The sequence below is a fragment of the Mus pahari genome, chromosome 17 (assembly GCF_900095145.1).
Source record: "Mus pahari chromosome 17, PAHARI_EIJ_v1.1, whole genome shotgun sequence".
NCBI classification, from domain to species: domain Eukaryota; kingdom Metazoa; phylum Chordata; class Mammalia; order Rodentia; family Muridae; genus Mus; species Mus pahari.
In genome coordinates, this window is record NC_034606.1 from 12943631 (window position 1) to 12957876 (window position 14246).

Consider the following 14246-nt stretch of genomic DNA (forward strand, 5'->3'; position numbering starts at 1 on the left):
AGAGCAATTAGACAACAAAAGGAGATTAAAGGAATACAAAGTGGAAAGGACAAAGTCAAAATATCACTATTTGCAGATGATATGATAGTATACTTAAGACACCCCAAAAATTCCACCAGAGAGCTCCTAAACTTGATAAACAACTTCAGCAAAGTATCTGGATATAAAATTAACTCAAACAAATCAGTAGCCTTTCTCTACACAAAGGATAAACAGGCTGAGTACAAAATTAGGGAAAAATTACCCTTCAAAATATTCACAAATAATATAAAATAGTTTGGTTTAACTCTAACTAGGTAAGTGAAAGTACTGTATGATAAGAATTTCAAGTCTCTGAAGAAAGAATTCGAAGAAGATGCCAGAAGATGGAAAGATCACCAGTGATCATGGATTGGCAGGATTAATGTAGCAAAAATGTTCATCTTTCCAAAAGCTGTCTCCAGATTCAATGCATTCTCCATCAAAATTCCAACTCAATTCTTCACAGAGTTATAAAAGGCAATTTGCAAATTCATCTGAAATAACAAAAAAATAAACTTAGGATAGGTAAAACTATTCTCAACAATAAAAGAACTGCTGGTGGAATCACCATCCCTGACCTCAAGCTGTACAACAGAGCAATTGTGATAAAAACTGCATGATACCGGTACAGTGATAGAAGGTAGAGCAATGCAATACAACTGAAGACCCAGAAATGTACCAAACACTTATGGTTACTTGACCTTTGACAAAGGACATAAAACCATCCAGTGGAAAAAAAGAAGATAGCATTTTAAACAAATGGTGCTTGCTCAACTGGCCATTAGCATGTAGACAAATGGGAATCAATCCATTCATATCTCCTTGTACAAAGCTCAAGTCCATGTGGGTCAAGGACCTCCATATAAAACCAGAGACACTGAAACTTATAGAGGAGAAAGTGGGGAAGAGCCTCTAACATATGGGCACAGGGGAAAAATTCTTGAAAAGAACACCAATGGCTTGTGCTGTAAGATCAAGAATGGACAAATGGGAGGTCATAACATTTCAAAGCTTCTGTAAGGCAAAGGACACTGACAATAGGCAACCAATAGACTGGGAAAATATTTTTACCCATCCTAATTCCTATAGAGGGCTAATATCCAATATATAAAAAGATCTCAAAGAGTCAGACTCCAGAGAACCAGAAACCCCTATTAAAAGTGGGGTACAGAACTGATCAGAATTCTCACCTGCGGAATACTTAATGACTGAGAAGCACCTAAAAAAAAGTTCAATATCCTTAATCACCTGAGAAATGCAAATCAAAACAACCCTGAGATTCCACCTCACACGCGTCAGAATGACTAAGATCAAATCTCAGGTGATAGCAGAGACTGGCAAGGATGTGGAGGAAGAGGAGAACTCCTTCATTGCTGGTGGGATTACAAGCTGGTATAGCCACTCTGGAAATCAATTTGGCGTTCCTCAGACAATTGGACATAGTACTACCAGAACACCCAGCAATACCAATTCTGGGCATATACCTAGAAGTTGCTCTAACATGTAATAAAGACACTATGTTCATAGCAGCCTTATTTATAATAGTCAGAAGCTCTGATGTCCCTCAACAAAGGAATGGATACAGAAAATGTACATTTACACAATGGAGTACTATGCAGTTATTAAAACAATGAATTTATNAAATTTTTAGGCAAATGGATGGATCTGGAGGATATCATCCTGAGTAATATAACTCAATCACAAAAGAACACACATAATATGCATTCACTTACTGATAAGTGAGTATTAGCTCAGAATCTTGGAATATCCAAGACAAAATTTGCAAAACACATGTTACTCAAGAAGAAGGAAGACCAAAGTGTGGATACTTCAGTCCTTCTTAGAAGGGGGAACAAAATACCCATGGAAAGAGATACAGAGACAAAGTGTAAAGCAGAGACTGGAGGAATGACCATCCAGAGACTTCCCTACGTGGGGATCCATCCTATATACAACCACCAAGACCAGACCCTATGACAGATGCCAACAAGAGCTTGTTGACAGTAACCTAATATAGCTGTCTCCTGAGAGGATCTGCAGTTCCTGACAAATACAGAAGTAGATGCTCATAGCCATCTAATGTACTCAGCACATGGTCCCCAATGAAGGACCTAGAGAAAGTACCCAAGGAGCTGAAGAGGTTTGTAGCCCCATGGTAGAAACAACAATATGAACTAACCAGTACTCCCAGAGCTTGTAGGGACTAAACCACCAACCAACCAAAAAAAACACATGTTGGAACTCATGACTCCAGCTGCATATGTAGCAGAGGATGGCCTAGTTGGTCATCAATGGGAGGAGAGGTCTTTAGTACTGTGAAGGTTCTATGCCTCAGTATCTGGGAATGGCAGCGTGCCAGGAAACGGCAGTGTGTGAGTTGGAGACCAGAGGCAGGGGGATAGGATAGGTGGTTGTTGGATGGGAAATCAAGAAAGGGGATAACATTTAAAATGTAAGTTAAAGATCTATCTAATTTTAAAAAAGAAAGAACATTATTTCACACTGTAAATATTAACTCCAAAAACAATCACTCATTTTGTTCTTTTGCTTTATTTCTTCAACAAAATTTAACAGTTAAAATCAAGCAAATCACTAATACTGATACAATAATGACCATGTTAAATTTATAAAAAGATTAAATGAATGATTCTATTTAATAGTCTATCTTGTAGTAATAGATTTATTCAACAAGAAAAATAATTTATGTTATTCACCTCATTAGTTGAACAATCTGGGGTTAAAAAATGCTCATTTTCCATGGTATTCATCAGGTACCTTCCTTGTTCATCCTCAAATTCTTTCTCCCAAATGTCATAGAACTAGCAATAAATGTAATTTTTTTTACATAATATGGGACAAGTTCCAAAATCTCACAGACAGCACTCGTATTGATAAATAGCAGTAAGCTTTCTCCATAGCCTCACAAATAACATATAGATGTGGCTTTCATATTTGATATTATAAGTTATCTGATAAATTAAAATAAAAATGGTTAAGATATTGTGGTTAAATATACCCAACTTGGAAAGGGAGGCTTAAAACTATTTTCCCCCTCTGGATACCATGAGTATATGTGTGAAAAAGTCTTCAAAAACTCTGACCCAGAATTGTTCCTGTTTAAAAGAACTACAGGGACAAAAATGGAGAAGCGACTGAAGGAAAGGCGATCCAGTGACTAGCCCAAATTGAGACCACTCTGAAAAGAAGGCTTCAAGGCCTGATAATATTACTAATGCTATGGAGTACTTACAGACAAGACCCTAGCATGGCTGCCCTGACAAGCACCTGACAGAGACAGACACAGATACTCAAACTTATCTTTGAACTGATATCAGGGACCTCTGTGTTTGAAATTAGGGTAAGACTGGACGAAGTTGAGTAGGATGGTGACCCCATAGGAATGCCAGCAGTTTGAATTAACCTGCACTGCTGAGATCTCTCAGACACTAAGTAAGCTACAAAAGAGGTAGCATACCCCAGCTGGTCTGAGACACCCCCACCGCTTGACATAGCCACAGTACTGCCTGGTCTGGCCTCACTGACAGAAGATGTGCATAACCCATGAGAGACTTGAGGCCCCAGGGAGTAGGAAGGCCTGGGTAGGTAGGGTGGGGGAGGAGGGGACATCCTCTTGGAGATAGGGAAGGAAAAATGGGATAAGAAAATATCAGAGGGCAGACCAGGAGAAGGATAATGATTGGACTGAAAAAAAAAAAAGATTAAAAATTAAGATAATAAGAAGCTATTAGCCAATGAGTATATGATACTCATGCTGAATTCCATAGATACAGGGAAGGTAAACAAGAAGGAAGGTCCAATTGTGGAAACATGGATCTCATTTAGAAAGGGTAATAAAATATTAAAGGACATAAAGTAGAAAAAACACAAAAAAACAAGCAAACAAAAAGCTCTCTCTTGTCTCTCTTGCTTTCTCTCTAGCCCTCTTGTTCCCCTCTCCCCTCCCTTTCTCCTTCTCTCCACATGGCCATAGCTGCCCGCTGTTTCTCTTTCTCTCTCTGCCTTTCTTGAAACCAAAAAAAAAAAAAAAAGAAAGGAAGAAAGAAAGAAAGAAAGAAAGAAAGAAAGAAAGAAAGAAAGAAAGAAAGAAAGAAAGAAAAAAGAAAAGAAAAGAAAAAAAGAAAAGAAAAGAAAAAAGAAAAGAAAAGAAAAGAAAAGAAAAGAAAAGAAAAAAGAAAAAGAGAAATAAGTTTGGTGGAGGAAAATGCATGGAATAGTGGATAGACAGTAGAATTGGTGCTTCAGTATTAGATATTGCCAGAGGTTCAGAGGTCCAGGAGAATGAATGGAAACCCACAGCTAGAGGGGATGGGTTCTTGGGAGGCCTATCTGGATTAAGCCGGAAACTTTGGATATGAGCGGCTCCCAGGAGTCAATTTGGGTAACCTTTTCTAAGATGCATACCACTGGGAGTAGAGAACCTGAAAAATCTACCCACTGTAATCACAGAGGATCCCCAGTAGAAGGATAAGGAAAACAACCCACCCCCAAACATTTGACTGAATATTTGTCCCGTCTTAAACAAATACAGGCCAAACAGGAACAATGTCAGAAGGAACGGCCAACAAATAACTGGTACAACATCAGACTCATCACATTGGAAAGCACCAATCCTTGACACTATTAATGATTGATACTGTTATAATTGCGGGTAGGAGCTTTATGCAGCTATCTTCTGAAAGATTCAGTCAAGCAGCTGTCTGAAACAGATGCAGATACCCACAGACAAATAATAAGGTTGATCTCAGGGACTATTATGGAAGAGTGGTGGGAAGTCATGAAAAGGATAGGAACACCAAAGGAAGACCAACAGTGTCAGCTAATCTGGAACCCTGGGGGCTCTCAGAGTGAGCCACAAATAAAAGAGCCTATATGGGCTGTACTAAGAACCAGCACATAGGTAGCAGATGTGCACTCAGTCTTCATGTGACCTTTCCAACAATTGAAGTGCGAGCTACCTGTAAAGCTATTTCCTGTCTGAAATCCATTCCTCAATTGGGCTGGCTTATCTGGACTCAGTAATCCATCAGAGACTTGATGTGCCAGAGTCTCAAGATACTCAGATTGGGCCTCTAAACCCTCAATGGAGAAAGGGAGTGAGGAATAAGGGGAGGGAGTATGTGTGAGGACAGGGAAGGGAGCATCTATTGAGATATATATATGGGAAACAAATAAGTGGAGAAAGAGAATAAAAAAAAAAAAAGGTCTCAAAGCCATCCTCAGAAATGTATTAAAACTCATAGGAGTGTAACCAAAATATAAAGTTGAAAAAAAAAATCACCACATAACTATTCAGCCATATTGGACATTACCATTAATACATTAAAAACAATATTGGCATAGCCTAAAGGTATGGGTTCTTCATTTTTATTTCCAGATCCCAACTATTAAAAGATAAATGACATTAGGAGAAGCAGCCATTGGCAGACAGATTGTCAAGGGGATACCTTCCAGAATTCACCAGTGTTTTTATGAGAAGAGACAGAATAAGCTGTCTATGTTTTCTTCCATGTAAGGAATGAGAGAAGCTATCAATCTACTGAAAACAAAACTCTCAAGAGATTTAAAGATATTGGCATCTTGACATGGACTTATTTGGCTCCAAAACTTGAGAAATAAGCCTTATTTTAGCCACCAAATATCTGAGAATAATTTTAGTAAGAAGGTTAAAGAAATGAATTCTGTAAATTACCAAACAAATATTGAAAAATAACGATGTACACAAAGAGTACAACAGGTATTGTTTACCAAGATTTCATTATTATCTAAATTGTCATGTAGATTGAATTTACTGTGAGAATTTTAGTGACTTTTACAAAGATTGCAGAACAAAATTCTCAAGATCAAATATGATGCCGCCTCAGGTTCCAAACAGGACAAACAATGTAAAGGTATTTGTTAAGAGAGGCAGTTTTATACTTATTAATTTCTGTCTTACTACAAAGATACAATGATAACAATGAATGTAATATTAGGATAAAGAGATTCCTTATTGGGAAAGAGATATAGAAATGAGTCTATGAACATTTAATGCAAAAAAGAAGAGTAACAAATGATACAAGAATAAATGTTTTTCAACATGAATCAAGATAAATTTGTATTTGTACCTTACCCAAGTTAAGAGCATTAATACAAAACTGAACATCACTTGAAATATAAATATGTAAGATGAATAAAACCACAGATTAATATTGGCTTTAGTAATTTCTTATGCACAGCATAAAGAATCACAATCTACAAAAGAAATAAATTAAACTTTGTGAAATAATGAACTCCAAAATAATAATTCTCTACTGAGAATGGAACTAAAATTGTTAAGTGAGAGAAAATATTTGAAAATCTTACAATTTATATATATATTGACACATAAGAAACACATAGAATGCATATCATTAAAGGAAAATACAACTAACAACCTCATTAGAAATAAAACACAGAATTTAAACAAATGTTTCTGCAAAATGGTATGAAAATGCCAAAAACCACAACAAAATCATGCCTTGTCACTAGACGTTTGTTAATGCATTTAAGACAATATCAGTTCACACATGAGAGACTAAGTGATCAAAGTAACACAGGCATGCTCTCTCTATGTCACAACAATACCTGAACAAATTTGTTGTGCCTTTCCACAGAATTTCTTGTTTTCCAGGATGTTTATAGGTATAGTGTTTTCAATTGGATCAATTCCCAAATATTTCCACCCATTTTGATAATCTGGCTCATGTCAGTACAGGTTTTATTTATTCCAACTTAACTACTAGTATTGAATCATATCTCACAGCAAATAGTAAATCTGTCATTTGCCTATCTATCATCTGTTGACTGTCATCTGTATCTATCTATCTACCTAGAGTCTACCTTTTTTATCTTTCTATCTGTCCATCTGCCTAACATTTATCTATCATCATCTATTTTCTAGCTAGCTTGCAATGTATGTATGAACCTAAAATAACATGTGTATATACACTTCAATGAAGAAATACAACAACAAATTCATGTTTTAGAAGTAGGTTGGTAGAAACAGAAATGGTAAATAAAGTGTTTATTGGTTGGATAATGGACCCAGAAAAAAAGCTATCACAAAGCTGTAGAGACAAGGATTTAGAGCAAAAAGTAGACAGTTGTGTAACTGAGAAGACAGAGTAAGTGAAAATAGAAACAGCAGAATCAAGTCAAGATAGATGAATAGATGGATAGTCAGGTAGATGTAAAGGAGACTATAACAATAGTGAGGAACCAAGCTAAGCTGGAGCCTTAGGAAGATTCTATATGAAAAAGTCTATATGGCCTTACTTAATACATACTAGCTTTCAGATTATAGGTGTGTATATATATAGAGAGATGTTATCACAGTCATAGGTGTCTGCCAATTTTGGGAAACCTGGTAACAGAGTTATGCATTTTCTCTAGTATAGCATGTTGAAAGAAAGAAAGAAATGAAGGAAGGAAGGAAGGAAGGAAGGAAGGAAGGAAGGAAGGAAGGAAGGAAGGAAGGAAAGAAAGAAAGAAAGAAAGAAAGAAAGAAAGAANGGAAGGAAGGAAGGAAAGAAAGAAAGAAAGAAAGAAAGAAAGAAAGAAAGAAAGAAAGAAAGAAAGAAAGAAAGAAAGAAAGAAAGAAAGAAAAGCTGCTTTTTAAAATGTGGTCTCAGAAAATGGCACAGTAAAACAAAATGAGAACTTATTAAAACTTTGTTAGATTTAAATGATTTTTTACTCAAATTTATTTTTGACGTTTGTTTAATATCTAAACTCTTAATTGTCCCATATCTTTAAAAATTACAGAATTCAAATAATTCAAAGGGAATAATTTCATTGAGCTTGAGATGAATGAAATAGACAAAAAAGTACTTTTTATAGAATATGCTACAACTTAAAAGTGAACAAACACTCATCTCAACAACATAGAAAATGTTAGTAAGAAGATGTTGAAATTAAGACCCATAAGATTGAACCTAGAATGGTTGTCCTCTGAGAGGCCCAACAAGCAGCTGACTTAGACCAAAGTTGCTTACATCCAATCATTGAACTAAAGTCGGGGACTCTTGTGGTTGAATTAAGAAAAGGCTGGAAGAAATTGAGGAGGAGGCAGATCCTGTAGGAAGAGCAGCAATCTCAAATAACACAGTCAGACAGCATACAGGTGTGGATGTGAGGTTCCCTGACATATACATCAGAAGACTGCATGGTCTGGCCTCAGTGGGAGAAGATGGGCCTAATCCTCCAGATACTTGAGGCTCTAGGGAGTGGGAAGTCCTAGCAGGGGATGCAAGACACATCCTGTTGGAGACAAGATAGAGGAGGAATGGAATGAGGAACTGTGAAAGGACAGACTAGGAGGGGGACAATGACTGGACTGTAATAAAAGCAACCCACCCTAAAACTAAATTGTAGGCTTCTGAAAACATATTTTTATTTTAAAATTTTAAAACATGCTGTTGATTCTTCGATGTCCATTAATGTTTTGTTTACATGTATGTATGAGCACTACATGTGAGCCTGGTGTCAATGGAAGTCATACAAGGCTTTGGATATACTGCAACGTTTTTTTACAGATAGCTACAGGACAGCATGTGGATGCTGGTCAGCAAACCCAGGTTTCCTGTTAGAGCCACAAGTAGTGTGAACCAATGAGCATCAACTGCAGTCATGAAATAGATATTATCAATTTTTTTCATAAATTGATTGTATAGGACTCAAACATGAAAGTCACAGATCACCACATTCTCATATATTAATATCAAAAGTTTGGAGATGTTGTTATGTGCTCATGAGAATAAAATTTTACAGATAACAGATAAGTAACAGATAAGAGAGGTAAGTAAAAACTCAGTATTGTGTTTCACTCCTGGAACCAGCACTCAGGAGTTTGAAGCAGGAGGATATTAAGCCAAAGGAATCCTGTTTCAAAGTGAAACTTTAAAAAAATGAAAATCAAAACAGAAAGAACACCTCAAACCTGTAACTACAATCTTACATATATTTAAAATAATTAAAGAGAAAAAATTTTGCACAGCAATTTGTCGTAACACTATTCATAAAAGCCAAAAGGCAGAAGTAAACCCAAATTGCATTTGTTAGCTCAAAAAGCAATATGTGTGTTAGATGGTGTATATGGATCAAATTTCAAATTCTGTTGTATTGAAATGTAGTTTAGTAGTGGGAAAAATAGTGTGTAGTAATGACATTAAGATAACTTGAGTTTGTAAAACTAAATACACAATTCTTACACTTTGTTATATGTAAAATAAATCTCAAAATAAAGATTAATCGGGCACAGAGAAAGAAATTGCATTAAACTGTAGAAAATATAGAGCTTTATGTAGAGTTAAATACTAATATTAAAATATTTCATGTTTGTTATATTTTAGGATATAGGGTTTTACAATAGAGTCAATAGTGGTATTTAAAAAACCCTTCTACCTCCATTCCAGTTTTGAAACTTCAAGCATATTGTTGTGGGAAATAATAAAAGAAAAAGAATCCATGCTATTCCAGCAAGCGCTGGAGGTCTGGCAGGCCAGGCACTGATCGGCATATCGGGCCTGATTTCATCTCACGGAGTCTGACTTAGAGCTCTGAAATCTCTTCACCCACCTTGCTAAGTTCCCACTGGCAGATCACTACCACCCCAGACCCATGCTTCAAAAACTCCCACAGCCTTTTGTGGTGCACATTTGGCAAACCCAACCTTTACTGCTATACCTTTCTCTCTGGAACCCAGTAGAAATGCTGAGTGAAGGAAAACACCACACAAAACTAGTTCAGAAGCAATGGTAACTCAATCACTAGGCACATCAACTAGAATCCTATTCTTGTAAGCCATATTAAATCTAAATTGTCTGGTGGTGAATCTAATTCACTGTCTAAACTGGGACACAAGTAGTTACATTTTTTTTTTCTCTCACTGTCCCTATCCAAAAGCTCCTCTCTCTCCTGCCTCCTCTCTTTCTCTCTCCAGCCCAGAAGTTTCTCATACTTATCCAGGGATTGGTTTATTTATTCATTAGGGGAAATTTCTTACGAGATCACCTGAGTAGGTGACTCATACCTCATTCCAGAGAGCTCCTCCTGGGAAAGCAGAATTAACATTAAAATATAAACAGCATCAGGGCCATCCACAACAGCACATGACAGAATATTAAGTTGTAAATAATGAATAAACATTACATAAATATTAATATTAATAAGGTTACATAATATAAAATAATATTTTCCCTAGATGCAGAAAAATTTCAGGAAAAAATAAACCATCTAATTTCTATCATAACCTTCCAAAATAGTATGAAGTCATAGGCAATATCTAAATACAACTTCTATCAAAAATATAAAAATAGTGAACAGTCATCAAAATTTGAGCAACATATTGCGTGAAGAGTCCTAAAATATTTTACTCTGATACAGGGTTCATAATGATTATACTTGATCCGAAGTGTTTCATCAAAATGACTGTCAAAATGGCCAATAAATAGATTAAAGTGACCTCAATTTCATTTGTCATTGGGAAATGCAAATCAAAACCACAGTGGAAAATCACTATCAGACCATTGATATGTATTTAATTAAAAAGAGGCTTAACACCAAGAAAAACTCACATGCTAGCAAATTCTTGGTGAGATAGTTAATTAGTAAAACCTCTCTAGAAGTATAAGAAGCATCAATTAAATTTAGAAGTATGTGCAACCTGTTGTCAAATAATTTCACATTTGAATAATTTCTAACAACAGGACAATCTGTGTCACCAAAAAAAAAAAAAAACCAAAATACTCCTAGCATATTATTTAAATCTCAGCCAAGAAATAAATATGTGTATTACAGATAAGTACAATGCTCCCCAAGAATGGGAATATGTAACAGACCAAATGGCTGTAACTCTCCTAGATCTATAACAGAAATATATAAAACATAAATTATAATGTTTGCTTGCATCATCTATCTATCCATAAACTGAACTAGTCAGCATTTTATCTGTAGTGAAACAGTTCACAATGGTCATTGAAACTGGGCATTACTCAAGGAAAAGTAATGACTTAGAAATGCTAATACATTTCTGAATTTTTTTTTGGATAAAATTTATACACTGTGTGTTTGTGAGAGTGTGTGTGTGTTTGTGTGTGTGTGTGTGTTTGTTCGTATATACTTTTTTTGTCCTTTTTTTTGAAAAGAGAACAGTTGATCTTATATTACAAGTTTTAGGATATAATCCATCACTGAGAGATGCCAAGGTAGGAACTCAAGCAGGGCCAGAGGTAGGGAACATAGTGGAATACTTTTTATTCATTTGATTCTCATGGCTTTCTCAGACTACTTTCTTATACAACCCAAGACCAACTTCTTATGGATAACATCACCCACAGTGGGATGGATCATCACACTTCAATAATAAATCAAGAAAATCCCCCTACAGATTTGCTTTCAGGCCAATCTGATGGAGACATTTTCTCATTTGAGGTTTTCTCTTCTGAGATGACATTAGCTGTGTCAACTTGACAAAACACTAACCAGCACCTCAATATTATATAGAGAAACTTACATCTCAATCTGTATTTTGAGGTGGATGTGGTTTTTCATCTGTCTTTAAGTCGCACATTTCACCATAGAGAAATAACAGAAAAGGAATACCTGTAAGGGGGGAATAAAATGTGTTGAGTAAGAGTACACTCAATGATGTTGGGACCAGCACTCGAATCCTGATTCAGCTTCCTTTGTTCTAGCAATGTGTCTTCACTGCAACACCTTTTCTTTTTCTTTATTAGATATTTTCTTTATTTACATTTCAAATGTTGATATCCTTTTCAAATACATCCATCTGTGTGCTTTATTATACATAATTGTCATGCAATTAAAATCTGCATTTGTTAAATGCTGGATATGTTTTCAAAGTTCTTTCTACATAGTTATTAGTCAATTCCATCCTATTCATATTGATTTGACATATGTTTTATAACAGGAACTATACTACTAAATTAAATACATGTCCAATATATAGTACCAGTTTTAGATTTAGCTAGCATATTGAATTTTTCTAACAGAAATAATTTCTTAAGCATATGACTACTTGTGTGTGTATGTGTTTCAATACAAAATCAATATACCTGTGCCTTGCAGAGATGAGATAGCTCCATGACTGTATAAGTCATTTCATTATTATTTTCCCAAAGATAAAAATTAACATGATTCAGAGCCAAAGGAATTACTTTGTAGGGTCTCTAAACCCTGTGGTGAATGCACAGAGAAAATCATCCGAAGCCTGAAATCAGTGTTGTGCTAAAATATTTCAAATCCATAGTTTTTAGTGTATAAAATATATTTAAAAACAATATTTTTTAAAAGATTCATTTATTTTTATGTATATGAGAACACTGAATCTGTCTTCAGACAGACACCAAAAGAGTGCATCAGACCATATTACAGATGGTTGTGAACCACCATGTGGCTGGTGGGAATTAAACTCAGGACCTCTGGAAGAGCAGTCAGTGCTCTTAACTGCTCAACCATCTCTCAAGCCTCTTAAGACAATATTTTTATTCTTTGAAATTTTCAGCCATTTATTTAACAATATTTCTAATACCTTCATCTACCATTAACTTATCCTAGCACCCCTACCACATCATGCTCCCATGTTCTTTTTTGATTTTTACTTTTTTCAACTTTTTATTAGATATTTTCTTCATTTACATTTCAAATGCTATCCCAAAAGTCCCCTATACTCTACCCCCGCCCTGCTCCCCTACCCACCCACTCCCACTTCTTGGCCCCGACGTTCCCCTGTACTGGAGCATATAAAGTGTACAAGACCAAGGGGCCTCTCTTCCCAATGATGGCCAACTAGGCCATCATCTGTTACATATGCAGCTAGAGACACGAGCTCTAGGGGATACTGGTTAGTTCATATTGTTGTTCCACCGATAGGGATGTAGGCCCCTTCAGCTCCTTGGGTTCTTTCTCTAGCTACACCATTGGGGGCCCTATGTTCAATCCAAGGGAGGACTGTGAGCATGCACTTCTGTATATGCCAGGCACTGGCAAAGACTCACAAGTGATAGCTATATCAGGGTCCTTTCAGTAAAACCTTGCTGGCATATGCAATAATGTCTGCATTTGGTGGCTGATTTTGGGATAGATCCTCAGGTGGGGCAGTTTCTGTTTGGTCCATCCCTTCATCTCAGCTCCAGACTATGTCTCTGTAATTCCTTCCATGGGTATTTTGTTCCCTCTTCTAAGGAGGAATGAAGTATTTACCCGTTGGTCTTCCTTCTTCTTGATTTTCTTGGGTTTTGCAAATTGTATCTTGGATATTCTAAGTTTCTGGGCTAATATCCACTTATCAGTGAATGCATATCAAGTGAGTTCTTTTGTGATTGAGTTACCTCACTCAGGATGATATCCTCCAGATCCATCCATTTACCTAAGAATTTCATAAATTCATTGTTTTTAATAGCTGAGTAGTAGTCCATGGCGTAAATGTACCACATTTTCTGTATCCATTCTTCTGTTGAGGGACATCTGTGTTCTTTCCAGTTTCTGGCTATTATAAATAAGGATGCTATGAACATAGTGGAGCATGTGTCATTATTACCAGTTGGAACATCTTCTGGGTATATGCCCAGGAGATGTATTTCTTGATCTTCAAGTAGTACTATGTCTAATTTTCTGAGGAACCACCAGACTGATTTCCAGAGTGGTTGTACAAGCTTGCAATTCCACCAGCAATGGAGGAGTATTCCTCTTTCTGCACATCCTCGCAAGCATATGCTCTCACCTGAATTTTTGATATCATCCTTTCTGACTAATGTGAAGTAGAATCTCAACATTGTTTTGATTTGCATTTCCCTGACGATTAAGGATGTTGAAGTTTTTTCAGGTGCTTCTTAGCCATTTGGTATTCCTCAGTTGAGAAATCTTTGTTTATCTCTGTAAACCATTTTTTTATTTATTATTATTTTCTTTATTTACATTTCAAATGCTATCCCAAAAGTTCGCTATACCCACCCCGCCCCTGCTCCCTTACCCACCCACTCCCACTTCTTGGCCCTGGTCTTCCCCTGTGCTGGGTCATATAAAGTTTACAAGACCAAGGGGCCTCTCTTCCCAATGATGGCCGATTAGGCCATCTTCAGCTACATATGCAGCTAGAGACTCGAGCTCAGGGGGTACTGGTTAGTTCATATTGTTGTTGCACCTACAGGGTTGTAGCTCCCTACAAC